We start from the raw sequence: 16,111 nt of genomic DNA, 5'->3' as shown, positions 1-16,111 counted from the left end.
AGTAAGCTACTATAGTAGTATGTATCAAGAAGAAAGAAAAAAAAAAAACACGGGTAGGTGGTATACAATTATGGATGGACCAGCGACTGCCGACACAGAGGTAGCTACAGCCGTGGACTACCGTACTGTGTCTGCTGCTAATATAGACTGGATGATAATGAGATGAAATTAATATATATATATATATAATATCACTAGTACTGCAGCCGGACAGGTATATATATTTATTATGTAATGACTGATGACGGACCTGCTGGACACTGTCAGCTCAGCAGCACCGCAGACTGCTACAGTAAGCTACTATAGTAGTATGTATCAAGAAGAAAGAAAAGAAAAAAACACGGGTAGGTGGTATACAATTATGGATGGACCAGCGACTGCCGACACAGAGGTAGCTACAGCCGTGGACTACCATACTGTGTCTGCTGCTAATATAGACTGGATGATAATGAGATGAAATTAATATATATATATATATATATAATATCACTAGTACTGCAGCCGGACAGGTATATATATTTATTATGTAATGACTGATGACGGACCTGCTGGACACTGTCAGCTCAGCAGCACCGCAGACTGCTACAGTAAGCTACTATAGTAGCATGTATAAAGAAGAAGAAAGAAAAAAAAAACGGGTAGGTGGTATACAATATTATATATATATTATATACAATTATATATATATATATATTAAACTGGTGGTGATTATTAAACTGGTGGTCAGGTCACTGGTCACACTATCAGCAACTTGCAAGTAGTACTCCTAAGCAGACAATCACAATATATATTATACTGGTGGTCAGTGTGGTCACAATGGCAGTGTGGCACTCTGGCAGCAAAAGTGTGCACTGTACGTTATATGTACTCCTGAGTCCTGCTCTCAGACTCTAACTGCTCCCCACTGTCAGTGTCTCCCCCACAAGTCAGATATACATTATACAGTCACACTATCTATCTATCACTTCAGCAAGTAGTAGTACTCCTCCTAATGCTCCCCAAAATTACTACTGTGTCTCTCTCTACTCTAGTCTCACTCTCTTCTTCTCTTCTCTATAAACGGAGAGGATGCCAGCCACGTCCTCTCCCTATGAATCTCAATGCACGTGTGAAAATGGCGGCGACGCGCGGCTCCTTTTATAGAATCCGAGACTCGCGATAGAATCCGAGCCTCGCGAGAATCCGACAGCGGGATGATGACGTTCGGGCGCGCTCGGGTTAACCGAGCAAGGCGGGAAGATCCGAGTCGCTCGGACCCGTGTAAAAAAACATGAAGTTCGGGCGGGTTCGGTTTCCGAGGAACCGAACCCGCTCATCTCTACTTAGTAAGTATTACTACTTATTACAAAGGTAAAACATTTTTTTTTTTTATTTAGATAGATTTCACATTCATGACATCCCTAAGCGACATGTAGCCTCTTTCGTTGAGAGGTTTCATATTTATGTCATCACTAAGCACCATTTACCATATTACAGTCACATTAACAAGAGATGTTTTCCTTTGTTCGTTTGTAGATTCTCACATTACACTATTGATATACAGTAACTGAAGAAGTGAGGGAGATTGAGGTTTTTCAAGGTAGGCGCTAGTCACACCCCCTGTGCAGACCACACCCTCACAACATCAACCACACCCCCAACATTACTAGTCACACCCCCATAGAGTTTTCACATCCCCTGCGGTGGCATAAAATAGGCCCCTCATAAATTTCAGCTCCAGGCCCATATGGACCTTAATCTGGCACTGAATAGAACCTGTGGGGAGTGCAGTGAGCCACCGAGCCCACAAGGGTCATCCCCCTGCTGGCATTCTGGCGGTGAGGATCCCGGTGTTTGTATGCTGACCACCGGGATCCCAACCACCGGTATCCCTTACCAAATGCCTGATGAATATATTTTGCTGACAATTTTGAAAATATTTACTGACAGCTTGCATTTTGTTGACACATTATTATGCATTTTCAAAATGTTCTGGGAGGTGGCGGGAGGGTCTGATCGTCACTGACCTCCACATTTTTTTTTTAAACTTAGTCAACTGTGGTAAACATTGCTGACATAGCAGATCCGAGACTATCAGCTCAGCATAGACTTGGATACCAACAGTTTCATTAGTTTCATGGACACTTTGCCCCCACTACAGGGGGGGGTTAGGGTTACGCTGCAGGGAAAGGGTTAGGTTTAGGCTTCGGGGGGATGGTTAGGGCCAAGCTGCATGTGGGAGGGTTAGGCTGCGGGATTGGAGGGTTAGGGTGAGGCCGCAGGGTGGGGCAGAGAGGATTAGTTTAATTGATCGCCCCCTGTTGGGATGCCGGTGTCAGTGTTCTGACTGCCATCATTCTCACTGCCGGTATCCCGTACCCAACCTTCTCTATCAGATGTTGTCTGCCCACATTTATACGCAAGTGCAAACAATATACACTTATCTAAAAGAATACTCAGAGACATACTGGAGAGGAGAAGGGTCCACTTTATGTATAATAAAAGGGAGAGGTAAATCCTGCATCCTGCATCTAAGGTACTTTCACACACATTTCTAGTTGTAAGGATGCAGCTTTTTATAATGTAATAATATGTCATTACCTTCTCTTAGCGCTAGTCTTTTACAGCACATGCATTGTTTTTGTCTTTCATCATCATCATAATAATAATAATAATAATAATAATTTTATTTATATAGCGCTCTTTCTCCAATAGGACTCAAGGCGCATAACAGATACATAGCATAATATAGTACAGAAAATAATGAAGTACAGAACAGCTTTTCATAAAATACAGATGCATGAATATACTAACTGGACATTATAGAAATTCTTGAGTAACCAGGAAAGTCTTGAGTCTACTTTTGAAGGATTCTATAGTTGGGGCCTCTCGCACTGTGCGGGAAAGTGAGTTCCATAGAGTCGGAGCCGCATGACTAAAAGCTCGACCCCCAGATGAATTACGGGAGATTCTAGGTACTGCTAAAAGTCCTTCATCTACAGATCGCAGTAATCGAGTGGGGCAGTATGGGGTCAGAAGCTGCTTCAGGTACCTTAGGCCCTGGTCATGTAATGCTTTGAAACTCAGTAAGCCAATCTTGAAGATGATTTGCCATCTTACAGGTAGCCAGTGAAGGGAGTAGAGGATGGGTGTTATGTGGCTAGAACGGGGCTGGTTTGTTAACAGCCTGGCAGCTGTGTTTTGCACCAGCTGTAAGCGGTGCAATTCTTTTGCTGGGAGACCAAGGTAGAGGGCATTACAGTAGTCTAATCAAGATGATACAAGTGCATGTATGACTTTTGGCAGATCACCTGAGGGAATTAAATGCTTGATTCTGGCTATGTTCCTCCGGTGAAAGAATGATGATTTGATTGTGGCTGATATCTGATGTTTAAGTGTCAAGCCACCATCCAGGACAACGTCAAGATTCCGCACACGATCACTGGTTTGTAATTCTGAATCCCCGAGTGTAAGTCCAGTTGGTTGGCTATGCTGCAGTCTTGTCTTTTGATGTTGTGGTCCTATCATAAGGACCTCTGTATTATCCGGGTTCAGTCGCAGCCAACTGGCGCTCATCCACTCCTGGAGCTCAGCTAGACAGCCATTTAGGGTTGCTATTGGGTTATCAGTGCGCGGAGCAAAGGACAAGTACAGTTGTGTATCATCTGCATAGCAGTGGTAGACCAGGCCATGGCACCTGGTTATTTCACCCAGCGGGAGCATGTATACTGCAAAAGGCATGGGGGCTAGTATAGAACCTTGTGGGACACCACATGGCAATGGCACTGATGGTGATGAGTATACTCCAGATGATACTCTCTGTGACCTGCCTGTGAGAAATTATTCGAACCAGCTTAGAACTGTGCGATCCAGTCCACAAAAATGTATCAGTCGCTCAATCAGAAGCCTATGGTCCACGGTATCAAATGCTGCAGAGAGATCCAGAAGGATTAATATTAAACAGTCACCTCTGTCTCTTGCCATCATGAGATCATTTAACACACACACCAGGGCTGTTTCAGTGCTATGTCTTCTCCTGAATCCTGATTGGAATGGATCATAAATTTAATGGGTTGTCAGGCGGGTTTCCAGTTGATTTGCAACCACTTTCTCAATAACCTTTCCTAGGAAAGGAAGGTTTGATACCGGTCTATAGTTGGTCATGCAGTCGGGATCTAAATTAGGTTTTTTAAGAAGAGGTCTAACAATTGCTTCCTTTAGGGGTCCAGGAAAAATTCCTGTCTGCAAAGAGCATTGAACAATTTTTGCAAAGACAGGACCAGTTATATCCATACAACCTATTAGAAGCTTAGTTGAGGCTGGGTCCAGAACACAGGTGGTGGGATGCAAAATCCGAGCAAGTTCAGCAGTGTACTTTACATCCACTGGGTCAAAGCTGGTCCATGAAGGCAGGTGGCTTATATTGGCAGACTTTGTAGTTTGGCACTCCTTTGATGGCACTGAGGAGATTCCAGTCCGGATGGTGGATATTTTATCTGCAAGATATCGCCTGTGCTGTAGAAGAAGGAAACCTACAAAAGTACGCATGCACAAGAGGATGCACAATGGTGGGTGTGGTGACATGAGGTTTGCAGCACTTTCCCCTTTGATCCAACCTCAGAGCAAGTGCTGCACCAACGGAGAGTGCTTTCCCTCTGAACAACAGCATGGTTTTGTGGCTTCAGAAAAAGCTAAGGGGTCTATTCATGAAACAGTGAAAAGAGTGGAGAAGTGAGTCTGTGGAGAAGTTACCCATGGCAACCAATCAGCTGCTCCGTACAATTGTATAGCATGCAAATGATAAATGTTACTCCAATGCTGATTGGTTGCCATGGGCAACTTCTCCACTGGCTCACTTCTCCACACTTTTCACTGCTTCATAAATAGACCCCTCAATCACTCCAATTTTTGTTTCACTTTACATTATTCAAGTGTAATGAAATAAGCTATTTCTAAATCCATTTTCCAGAAAAAAGTAATGTTACAATATAAAAAAGTATTTTATTCCTGCTCATAGGCTAATTAAAATATTAAGCAGACCCAAGCAGAGCAGGAACAGTGCAATCCAACAATAAAAATATATTTTACCTATTCTGAGACAAAGCTACGGACTGTAATGAGGCGTGACTAATGGATAATGATTTATACTGTATCTAACCATATTTACTGTGGTCACAGTATTATTGCACAGATATATTCATGCTGATGCAGAGTGAGACCAACATCATCTTGTGTAGAGACGGGATGGAGGAGGGCTGAGGCATTCTGATATATGCCATGTATGGAAGCTAAGATCTGAATGAGGTGCGGGCATTGGGTGGCGTGGCCAAATCCAAGAGACATATCCACGCCCCCTCTGAAAGTGCAAGTGCGCTGCATAAGGGAACATTTGTAATTAGCTACACCTCCCCCCCCTCCTATGTCACTTGTGCCAAGTAAAGCAAGGTTGTATCCATATGGTTGCGAACAGAAGTAGACACAGAGACACATGCAGGCCCGACGACAGGAGGGGTCATAGGGGACACCCGTACCAGGCCCTAAGAATATGGCACAGAAAAATGGGGCCAGCCCTTCACTATGAGAGAGGCACCGCAGCAGGCAGCAACAGCAGGGGAGCAGCCAGCATGAAGTAACACCACCTTCCATAGCTTCACTCAGAGCCTAACAGGGAAGGGAGAGAGATGTTGTGTTGAGTCTTATGGCCAATATGATGTTTAACTAACAGAATCCTAATACTTCTGAAGGAGGTCAGTGCCATAAGCAGTGCTTTATCCTTAATTGAGGTTATTGTGGATACACTGTAACATTAAAAAACAACGAAAGCACAGTGAACATTGGGTTTATACAAAGTCTCCCATAATCAAATAGGGAAATCAATAGGGAAACCCTGCCATAAAATAATAACTCATATTCTAATGTGAATGTAATAACTTTAAATAAGGTGTGATATCACATTTTCCTTATGTCAGTCACACAAAAGACAGGTGCCTCAAACCAGTGGCCAGTGTAGTGGATTCTGTGAGGTCATGCTGTGATGTCATAATGGTATCAACTGCCTATATCTCGGGTTGGCTGCTGCCTCTCTCATTCTCCTTCAATACCTGGAGACAGACAGCTCACCGGCAGCTCACCGGCAGGAGTAGAAACAACTGGCAGGAGAAACACACTTGGCTGAGGTTAGTAACTGGACAAAGACAAGGGCAGCTAGATGTGGCAGCAGACTAAGGGGCCCATTTATCAGCTATTCAAACCAGTTGCATATGTGCTCCAGCCAATCAGCTCCCAACTGTCATGTGTTTAAAAATTACCATTGGGAGCTGATTGGCTGGAGCAACATTTATCATACGGAATGAGTTTTAAACAGCTAGAAATCTGTGATAAATGGGCAACAAGAATCAGAGGGGAATAGAAATGATTGCTTTAATGATTTAATTAGACAGAACATAGGATACAGATACTACACATTAAACTGGAAACAAATACATAGTAAATGAAATGATGTCATAGCTGGTGCTTATTTAAATAATACTATCATGTTTTATTTAAAACGCTTTGTATTATACATGTGTATGTTAGTTTATTACAGTGGTCACTGAGGTTTTCCATGATGGTTTCATCTTCTGCCACTGAAGCCAAACTACGGAGCTATTTATGTACTGAGAAATCCTCACCGCTCTCCTGGTTTCCTTATTACACACTGAGCCATAGAGTAGATCAGTAATACATGGCCACCATTAATTATTAGTAATCTAGGGGGAGATCTCTCATCCCTTCTAATGATGGGAGGTGTTGCCTATAGCAACAATCCGATGTTAACTATTGTATCATTGCATGGAGTATACTAGATATATAATAGCTAGAAGATAATTGGTTGCTATGGGCAACAGCTCCTTTTATACTCTTTAGAAGGTTTGATAAGTCTGAAAATATTAGGGAAGGCAGAAAGTAGGTTTATGTCGGACACCGAAGATGATTTTATAAATTCCAACAATGAAAGTGTTCTCAGCTTACATCAGTATAATAGTAACCGGTGAAATGGACTGTCCAGAAAGGCCATTATACAGCTTACAGTTTCAGGTTCTAGTTGATCTTATATATGAATGTATATACTTAAATACTGTAGTTGATGTTACTTACAATTGTAAATGCATTGCAAGGCATCTAACACTGTCTACTCTTCATCTGTCTCCACATCAGCACTATGGCCCCGAGATGGATGATCACACTGTGGGAGTCGATAACTGCCTGCTGTCCATGCAGAAGATACAGGAGCTGGAATGCTCAGAGAAGAGATGTCCACTTGCCTCGCCATACCAGGCTTGAGGAAGAAATGCCTCCAACCAAGCCAGTGGGTTATGATCACTCTGATGGCAGTTTATCCAAAAAACTATCTCCCAGTGAGAAGAACAAGGATCGCCAGATAAAAGTCCTCGATCTCATTAACAAACAGTTAGTCGAGGAGAACAACTTGTTAGCGGCAGAAAACACCTTATTAAAACTCAAGGTTGAAATGCTTAAAGACACGCTAACGAAGGTCATAGAGCTGTTGTAGGCCCCTGTGTAACTCCGCCGCTGTTACGGAGGCTCACCCAGTAGCTGACCAGTAACCATGGATTCTTATCTTTATGCACTCACCTATTAGAGCAGGGGGAAATATGCACTGAGAGGTTTCTGTAATCTTCCAATCGAAAAGGAGCGACCTTTCTTTTTTGAAGTCTGCATAAATCTGTCAGTGTGTATTTTCCACCTTTTCTCACCTTCTCTAATAGGTAAGTACATAAAAACAGTGATCCATGGCCAACATCTACTGGTTACAGCTTACTGTGGTTATATCTGGTAGTTAATCTTTACATCAATAAAGAGCCAGAGCAAAAATATTGTCTTCAGTGCATTCTTGTCTCTATTTAATGTATTTGTAGTGAGAAATATATCTTATATTTATCTAAATATATAACTATGATAATTAGTCATAATATGAAAAAATATTCATATTATCAGGGAAAACAATTCCATTATCACCAGTAAGGGGTGGGTGTAAGTCCCGATACTAATAGTGACTGTGGATGGAGATACTCAGCGGCACGTCCTTCTGTGTGAAGACAAACAGATAACCGGCATAGATGGCGGATATTCGCATTAGCATACGACAGTAAACAGGCTGCTGCGGTTGCACAAAGCAGCGTCTGCCAATGTGTCCTTAGTGTTTCTATTAGTGTTTCACACCTTACACACTTAGAACTATTTTATCTCCTTATATACTTCTTTTCTCTTACGTCCTAGAGGATGCTGGGGACTCCGTAAGGACCATGGGGTATAGACGGGCTCCGCAGGAGACATGGGCACTCTAAAGACTTTAGAATGGGTGTGCACTGGCTCCTCCCTCTATGCCCCTCCTCCAGACCTCAGTTAGATCCTGTGCCCAGAGGAGACTGGGTGCACTGCAGGGGAGCGCTGCTGAGTTTCTCAGTAAAAGACTTTTTGTTAGGTTTTTTATTTTCAGGGAGCACTGCTGGCAACAGGCTCCCTGCATCGTGGGACTGAGGGGAGAGAAGCAGACCTACTTAAATGATTGGCTCTGCTTCTTAGGCTACTGGACACTATTAGCTCCAGAGGGTCGGAACGCAGGTCTCACCCTCGCCGTTCGTCCCGGAGCCACGCCGCCGTCCTCCTCACAGAGCCGGAAGATAGAAGCCGGGTGAGTATTAAGTAGAAAAGAAGACTTCTCAGGCGGCAGAAGACTTCAGATCTTCACTGAGGTAACGCTGCGCGCCATTGCTCCCACACAGACACACACAGCGGGCACTGTAAGGGTGCAGGGCGCAGGGGGGGCGCCCTGGGCAGCAATAAAAACCTCAAGGGACACTGGCATATAAATGAGATACTGCGGAGGCAGTATATTAATAAACCCCCGCCAGTATAAATAATTTGAGCGGGACCGAAGCCGGTGAGGGGGCGGGGCTTGGTCCTCCAGCACTAACCAGCGCCATTTTCTCCACGGCATAATAATTCATATAAGCGTGTATTTTACCTAGAAATTAGGATCAAGAACTCGCTTATATAAAACAAAAGGGTCTCTGGAGATGCACTCTGTGTACAGCCAATCCCTGCTTGCCTGTATAGAAAAGTTTTGTGTATAGTAAATATTGTTTCTTTGGGGTGGGGAGGGAGCAAACTGAGTGTGCTGCTTGTAGTGTTATATACACTGTTTGTTGGGTCCTTTTTTGTGTATTGCCAACCCCCCTCAATAAAAACCAAAGCCTGCACCACTGTCCCCCCCAAAATATTTTATGTGTATAGCACCAGAATATAATATACAGATAGTTTAGCGCCATTAAAACAGGATTCAGTCAGGATCCCTGTGGTCGGGATCCTGGCAGTCGAAATACCGATGTCAGAATCCCGACAGTACTCAGAAAACCGGCGCAGGGATCCTGACATTGATCACTATACCGGCGCCGGAATCTCGAACGATGATCACACAGTCAACCAGAGATAAGCCGCGGGGGGGAGGGATGTTAGGTTTAGGTTGCGGGGGGTGTGGAATGAGGTCAGGGTTAAGCTGTGGGGAGGGAGGGTAAGGGTTAGGCACGCCCGGGGAGCATTAGGGTTAGGCTGCGGTGGGGGGCGGTTAGGTTTAGGCTACGGGAAAGGTGGGTTAGGGTTAAGGGGGTTAGGGATCAGGGTTAGCTTAGTTAATTAGTTCATGTCGGTATTTTCAACATCGGGATGCCGCTGTCTGTATTTTGACAACCGTCGGGATCCTGATACCAACCCCATTAAAACATATATAATAACCAAAATATTGGGCCTGATTCTGAGTCAAACTCAGGCACATCTGTGTGTGCATCTTTTGCTTCTGTATGCTATTATTGGTACAAGCCATTCGTTGGTGTACAGCATGTACATGTGTATATGCAAGCAGTGACATGTCCACTTAAAACTTCTTTAGACATTGCAAACCCTCTTGGTGCATCTTAAAACTAGAGATGTGCACCGGACATTTTTCGGGTTTTGTGTTTTGGTTTTGGATTCGGCTCCGCGGCCGTGTTTTAGATTCGGACGCGTTTTGGCAAAACCTCCCTGAAAATTTTTAATCGGATTCGGGTGTGTTTTGGATTCGGGTGTTTTATTTTCAAAAACCCCTCAAAAACAGCTTAAATCATAGAATTTGGGGGTAATTTTGATCCTATAGTATTATTAACCTCAATAACCACAATTTCCACTCATTTCCAGTCTGTTCTGAACACCTCACACTTCACAATACTTTAGTCCTAAAATTTGCACCGAGGTCACTGGATGACTAAGCAAAGCGACCCAAGAGGGCGGCACAAACACCTGGCCCATCTAGGAGTGGCACTGCAGTGTCAGACAAGATGGCACTTAAAAAAATTGGCCCCAAACAGCACATGATGCAAAGAAAAGAGAAAAAGAGGTGCACTGTGGTCGCTGGACGGCTAAGCTAAGCGACACAAACACCTCAATATCACAGGAATTATTTGTTCTAATCAATGGTATTATTGGTCCAAATCACTGGAAGAAAATGACAAAATCACTGGAATTATTCGTTCTAATCAATGGAATTATTGGTCCAAATCACTGGAAGAAAATGACAAAATCACTGGAATTATTCGTTCTAATCAATGGTATTATTGGTCCAAATCACTGGAATTATTCGTTCTAATCAATGGTATTATTGGTCCAAATCACTGGAATTATTTGTTCTAATCAATGGTATTATTGGTCCAAATCACTGGAATTATTCATTCTAATCAATGGTATTATTGGTCCAAATCACTGGAATTATTCGTTCTAATCAATGGTATTATTGGTCCAAATCACTGGAAGAAAATGGAATGGATGGATACTTGCAGTGACACAGAGCTGCAAGATACAGCAATGCCTACTGTTCACAACTATATACTGTTGGGTCACCAAAATGCTGCACTGTAATACTATATGTACTGCTCACAAAAATGCCGCACAGATATGGAATGGATACTTGCAGTGACACAGAGCTGCAAGATACAGCAATGGCCTACTGTACAACTATATACTGTTAGTCACCAAAATGCTGCACTGTAATACTATATATTTACTGCTCACAAAAATGCCGCACAGATATGGAATGGACACTTGCAATGACACAGAGCTGCAAGATACAGCAATGGCCTACTGTACTGTACTACTATAATTATTATATAGATGACAGATATAAAGTTACATTGTGGGGGAATCCAGTATACGTTCTGTCACCAGGTACCAGTGAATGGCCACATCATGTATATAGGTGACAGATATAAAGTTACATTGTGGGGGAATCCAGTATACGTTCTGTTACCAGGTACCAGTGAATGACCACATCATGTATATAGGTGACAGATATAAAGTTACATTGTGGGGGAATCCAGTATACGTTCTGTCACCAGGTACCAGTGAATGACCACATCATGTATATACTGTAGGTGACAGATATAAAGTTACATTGTGAGGGAATCCAGTATACGTTCTGTCACCAGGTACCAGTGAATGACCACATCATGTATATAGGTGACAGATATAAAGTTACATTGTGGGGGAATCCAGTATATGTTCTGTCACCAGGTACCAGTGAATGGCCACATCATGTATATAGGTGACAGATATAAAGTTACGTTGTGGGGGAATCCAGTATACGTTCTGTCACCAGGTACCAGTGAATGACCACATCATGTATATAGGTGACAGATATAAAGTTACATTGTGAGGGAATCCAGTATACGTTCTGTCACCAGGTACCAGTGAATGACCACATCATGTATATAGGTGACAGATATAAAGTTACATTGTGGGGGAATCCAGTATACGTTCTGTCACCAGGTACCAGTGAATGACCACATCATGTATATAGGTGACAGAAATAAAGTTACATTGTGGGGGAATCCAGTATACGTTCTGTCACCAGGTACCAGTGAATGACCACATCATGTATATAGGTGACAGATATAAAGTTACATTGTGGGGGAATCCAGTATACGTTCTGTCACCAGGTACCAGTGAATGACCACATCATGTATATAGGTGACAGATATAAAGTTACATTGTGGGGGAATCCAGTATATGTTCTGTCACCAGGTACCAGTGAATGGCCACATCATGTATATAGGTGACAGATATAAAGTTACATTGTGGGGGAATCCAGTATACGTTCTGTCACCAGGTACCAGTGAATGACCACATCATGTATATAGGTGACAGATATAAAGTTACATTGTGGGGGAATCCAGTATACGTTCTGTCACCAGGTACCAGTGAATGGCCACATCATGTATATAGGTGACAGATATAAAGTTACATTGTGAGGGAATCCAGTATACGTTCTGTCACCAGGTACCAGTGAATGATCACATCATGTATATAGGTGACAGATATAAAGTTACATTGTGGGGGAATCCAGTATACGTTCTGTCACCAGGTACCAGTGAATGACCACATCATGTATATAGGTGACAGATATAAAGTTACATTGTGGGGGAATCCAGTATACGTTCTGTCACCAGGTACCAGTGAATGACCACATCATGTATATAGGTGACAGATATAAAGTTACATTGTGGGGGAATCCAGTATATGTTCTGTCACCAGGTACCAGTGAATGGCCACATCATGTATATAGGTGACAGATATAAAGTTACATTGTGAGGGAATCCAGTATACGTTCTGTCACCAGGTACCAGTGAATGACCACATCATGTATATAGGTGACAGATATAAAGTTACATTGTGGGGGAATCCAGTATATGTTCTGTCACCAGGTACCAGTGAATGGCCACATCATGTATATAGGTGACAGATATAAAGTTACATTGTGGGGGAATCCAGTATACGTTCTGTCACCAGGTACCAGTGAATGACCACATCATGTATATAGGTGACAGATATAAAGTTACATTGTGGAGGAATCCAGTATACGTTCTGTCATCAAATACCAGTGAATGACCACATCATGTATATAGGTGACAGATATAAACTTACATTGTGGGGGAATCCAGTATACGTTCTGTCACCAGGTACCAGTGAATGACCACATCATGTATATAGGTGACAGATATAAAGTTACATTGTGGGGGAATCCAGTATATGTTCTGTCACCAGGTACCAGTGAATGGCCACATCATGTATATAGGTGACAGATATAAAGTTACATTGTGAGGGAATCCAGTATAGGTTCTGTCACCAGGTACCAGTGAATGACCACATCATGTATATAGGTGACAGATATAAAGTTACATTGTGGGGGAATCCAGTATACATTCTGTCACCAGGTACCAGTGAATGACCACATCATGTATATAGGTGACAGATATAAAGTTACATTGTGGAGGAATCCAGTATACGTTCTGTCACCAAATACCAGTGAATGACCACATCATGTATATAGGTGACAGATATAAACTTACATTGTGGGGGAATCCAGTATACGTTCTGTCACCAGGTACCAGTGAATGACCACATCATGTATATAGGTGACAGATATAAAGTTACATTGTGGGGGAATCCAGTATATGTTCTGTCACCAGGTACCAGTGAATGGCCACATCATGTATATAGGTGACAGATATAAAGTTACATTGTGAGGCAATCCAGTATACGTTCTGTCACAAGGTACCAGTGAATGACCACATCATGTATATAGGTGACAGATATAAAGTTACATTGTGGGGGAATCCAGTATACGTTCTGTCACCAGGTACCAGTGAATGACCACATCATGTATATAGGTGACAGATATAAAGTTACATTGTGGGGGAATCCAGTATACGTTCTGTCACCAGGTACCAGTGAATGGCCACATCATGTATATACTTATACTGGTGGTCCCCAGTCCCCACAATGCAGCACACTGATCAGATATTTGCAGCACACTGAGCACAGATATGAGCGTTTTCAGGCAGAGAACGTAGATATTTTCAGCACACTGAGCACAGATTATTTGCAGCACACTGAGCACAGATATTTGCAGCACACTGAGCACAGATTACGGAGCTTTTCAGGGAGAGAACGCTGCCACATCCTCTCCGTTCAATCTCCAATGCACGAGTGAAAATGGCGGCGACGCGCGGCTCCTTATATATAATACGAATCTAACGAGAATCCGACAGCGGGATGATGACGTTCGGGTGCGTTCTGGTTAACCGAGCAAGGCGGGAAGATCCGAGGCTGCCTCGGAACGTGTAAAATGGGTGAAGTTCGGGGGGGTTCGGATCGTGAGGAACCGAACCCGCTCATCTCTACTTAAAACACAAACTTCAAAAACTTCACCTGCCCCATGCTAGGTGCAGATCTCTGACAGACTACTGCCTCCAATGTTTGCAATTAATCATCTGATTTCACTACAACTGCAGTGACATTCCTATAACATGTCTGTAAGATGGTGCATCTCTGTGTATCTTATGTCATTCCCCAGTCAGCAACCCCACCCCTGATACATTATACTGTAGCTATGTATTGGAGATGAGCAATTTGGGTTTGAATGTGTGTGTGTGTGTGTGTGTGTGTGTGTGTGTGTGTGTGTGTGTGTGTGTGTGTGTGTGTGTGTGTGTGTGTGTGTGTGTGTGTGTGTGTGTGTGTGCGTGTGTGTGTGAATGTATGTATCTACACATACTACTACACATACTACTATATGCTGGGTCACCTCAGTCTTCCCCTTGTTCTGCCCTGTCCGTGTGACACCCTCCCTCCAACCCCACCCCCTCCATCCACCATTCCTGATATATCTCCTTAGTATAACTACTTATTACAAAGGTAAAACATTTTTTTTTAATTTAGATAGATTTCACATTCATGACATCCCTAAGCGACATGTAGCCTCTTTCGTTGAGAGGTTTCATATTTATGTCATCACTAAGCACCATTTACCATATTACAGTCACATTAACAAGAGATGTTTTCCTTTGTTCGTTTGTAGATTCTCACATTACACTATTGATATACAGTAACTGAAGAAGTGAGGGAGATCGAGGTTTTTCAAGGTAGGCGCTAGTCACACCCCCTGTGCAGACCACACCCTCACAACATCAACCACACCCCCAACATTACTAGTCACACCCCCATAGAGTTTTCACATCCCCTGCGGTGGCATAAAATAGGCCCCTCATAAATTTCAGCTCCAGGCCCAGATGGACCTTAATCTGGCACTGCACACACCACCACATATACACCAACACACACACACCACATTAACAGAAATTTAAATATAACCGCGCTGAGTGTGATATTTAAGCAGCTCAATGATGCCTAGCATAGAATACAATACTATATATGGGGGGTAATTCCGAGTTGTTCGCTCGTTGCCGATTTTCGCTATGCTGCGATTAGTTGCAAAATGCGCATGCGCAAGGCACGCAGGGCGCATGCGCTTAGTTATTGAACACAAAACTTAGCTGTTTTGCTGTAGCTTCTGCGGCGCTTTTCAGTCGCACTGGTGTTCGGTAAATGATTGACAGGAAAGGGGCGTTTCTGGGCGGCAACTCAGCGGTTTCCAGGCGTTTGCAAAAAACGCAGGCGTGTCAGGGAAAAAAACGGGAGTGTCTGGAGAAACAAGGGAGTGGCTGGCCGAACGCGGGGCGTGTTTGTGACGTCAAACCAGGAACTAAACGGACTGAGCTGATCGCAATTCGCGAGTAGATCCGGAGCTACTCAGAAACTGCAAAGAATTATTTAGTAGCAATTCTGCTACTCTTTCGTTCGCAATTCTGCTATGCTAAGATACACTCCCAGAGGGCGGCGGCCCAGCGTGTGCAATGCTGCTAAAAGCAGCTAGCGAGCGATCAACTCGGAATGAGGGCCCTTGAGCGCTATGTGTAAATAAAAATTATATATATATATATATATGTATATATACACACACAGTGGGGCAAAAAAGTATTTGGACAGCCACCGATTGTGCAAGTTGACCCACTTAAAAAGATGAGAGAGGTCTGTAATTTCCATCATAGGTACACTTCGGGCCATATGCAATTGTGGTCGAATTGCCGCAAATGTTGAAAAATGGGGCATGTTCGACAAAAAAAACCTGTCGAATTGGATTCGACAATGCAATACAGTACTTTTCGTCAAAAAACCTGACCGCAAAGTTCCCACCATTGGATACAAT

The 16,111-nt window shown here is 43.1% G+C and overlaps 1 long non-coding RNA gene across 1 annotated transcript; it reads left to right on the top strand.

Moving 5' to 3' along the window:
• Positions 1-5,859: 5,859 nt before the first annotated feature.
• Positions 5,860-7,854, top strand: LOC134935710 (uncharacterized). Its single transcript, XR_010180357.1, has 2 exons — positions 5,860-6,155; positions 7,177-7,854. It is a non-coding gene; the product is annotated as an uncharacterized LOC134935710 (long non-coding RNA).
• Positions 7,855-16,111: the final 8,257 nt, after the last annotated feature.

The sequence above is a fragment of the Pseudophryne corroboree genome, chromosome 6, assembly GCF_028390025.1.
Source record: "Pseudophryne corroboree isolate aPseCor3 chromosome 6, aPseCor3.hap2, whole genome shotgun sequence".
Classification (NCBI taxonomy): domain Eukaryota; kingdom Metazoa; phylum Chordata; class Amphibia; order Anura; family Myobatrachidae; genus Pseudophryne; species Pseudophryne corroboree.
Note: the sequence above shows the minus strand (reverse complement) of the source record. Positions and strands in the feature narration are given on the sequence as shown.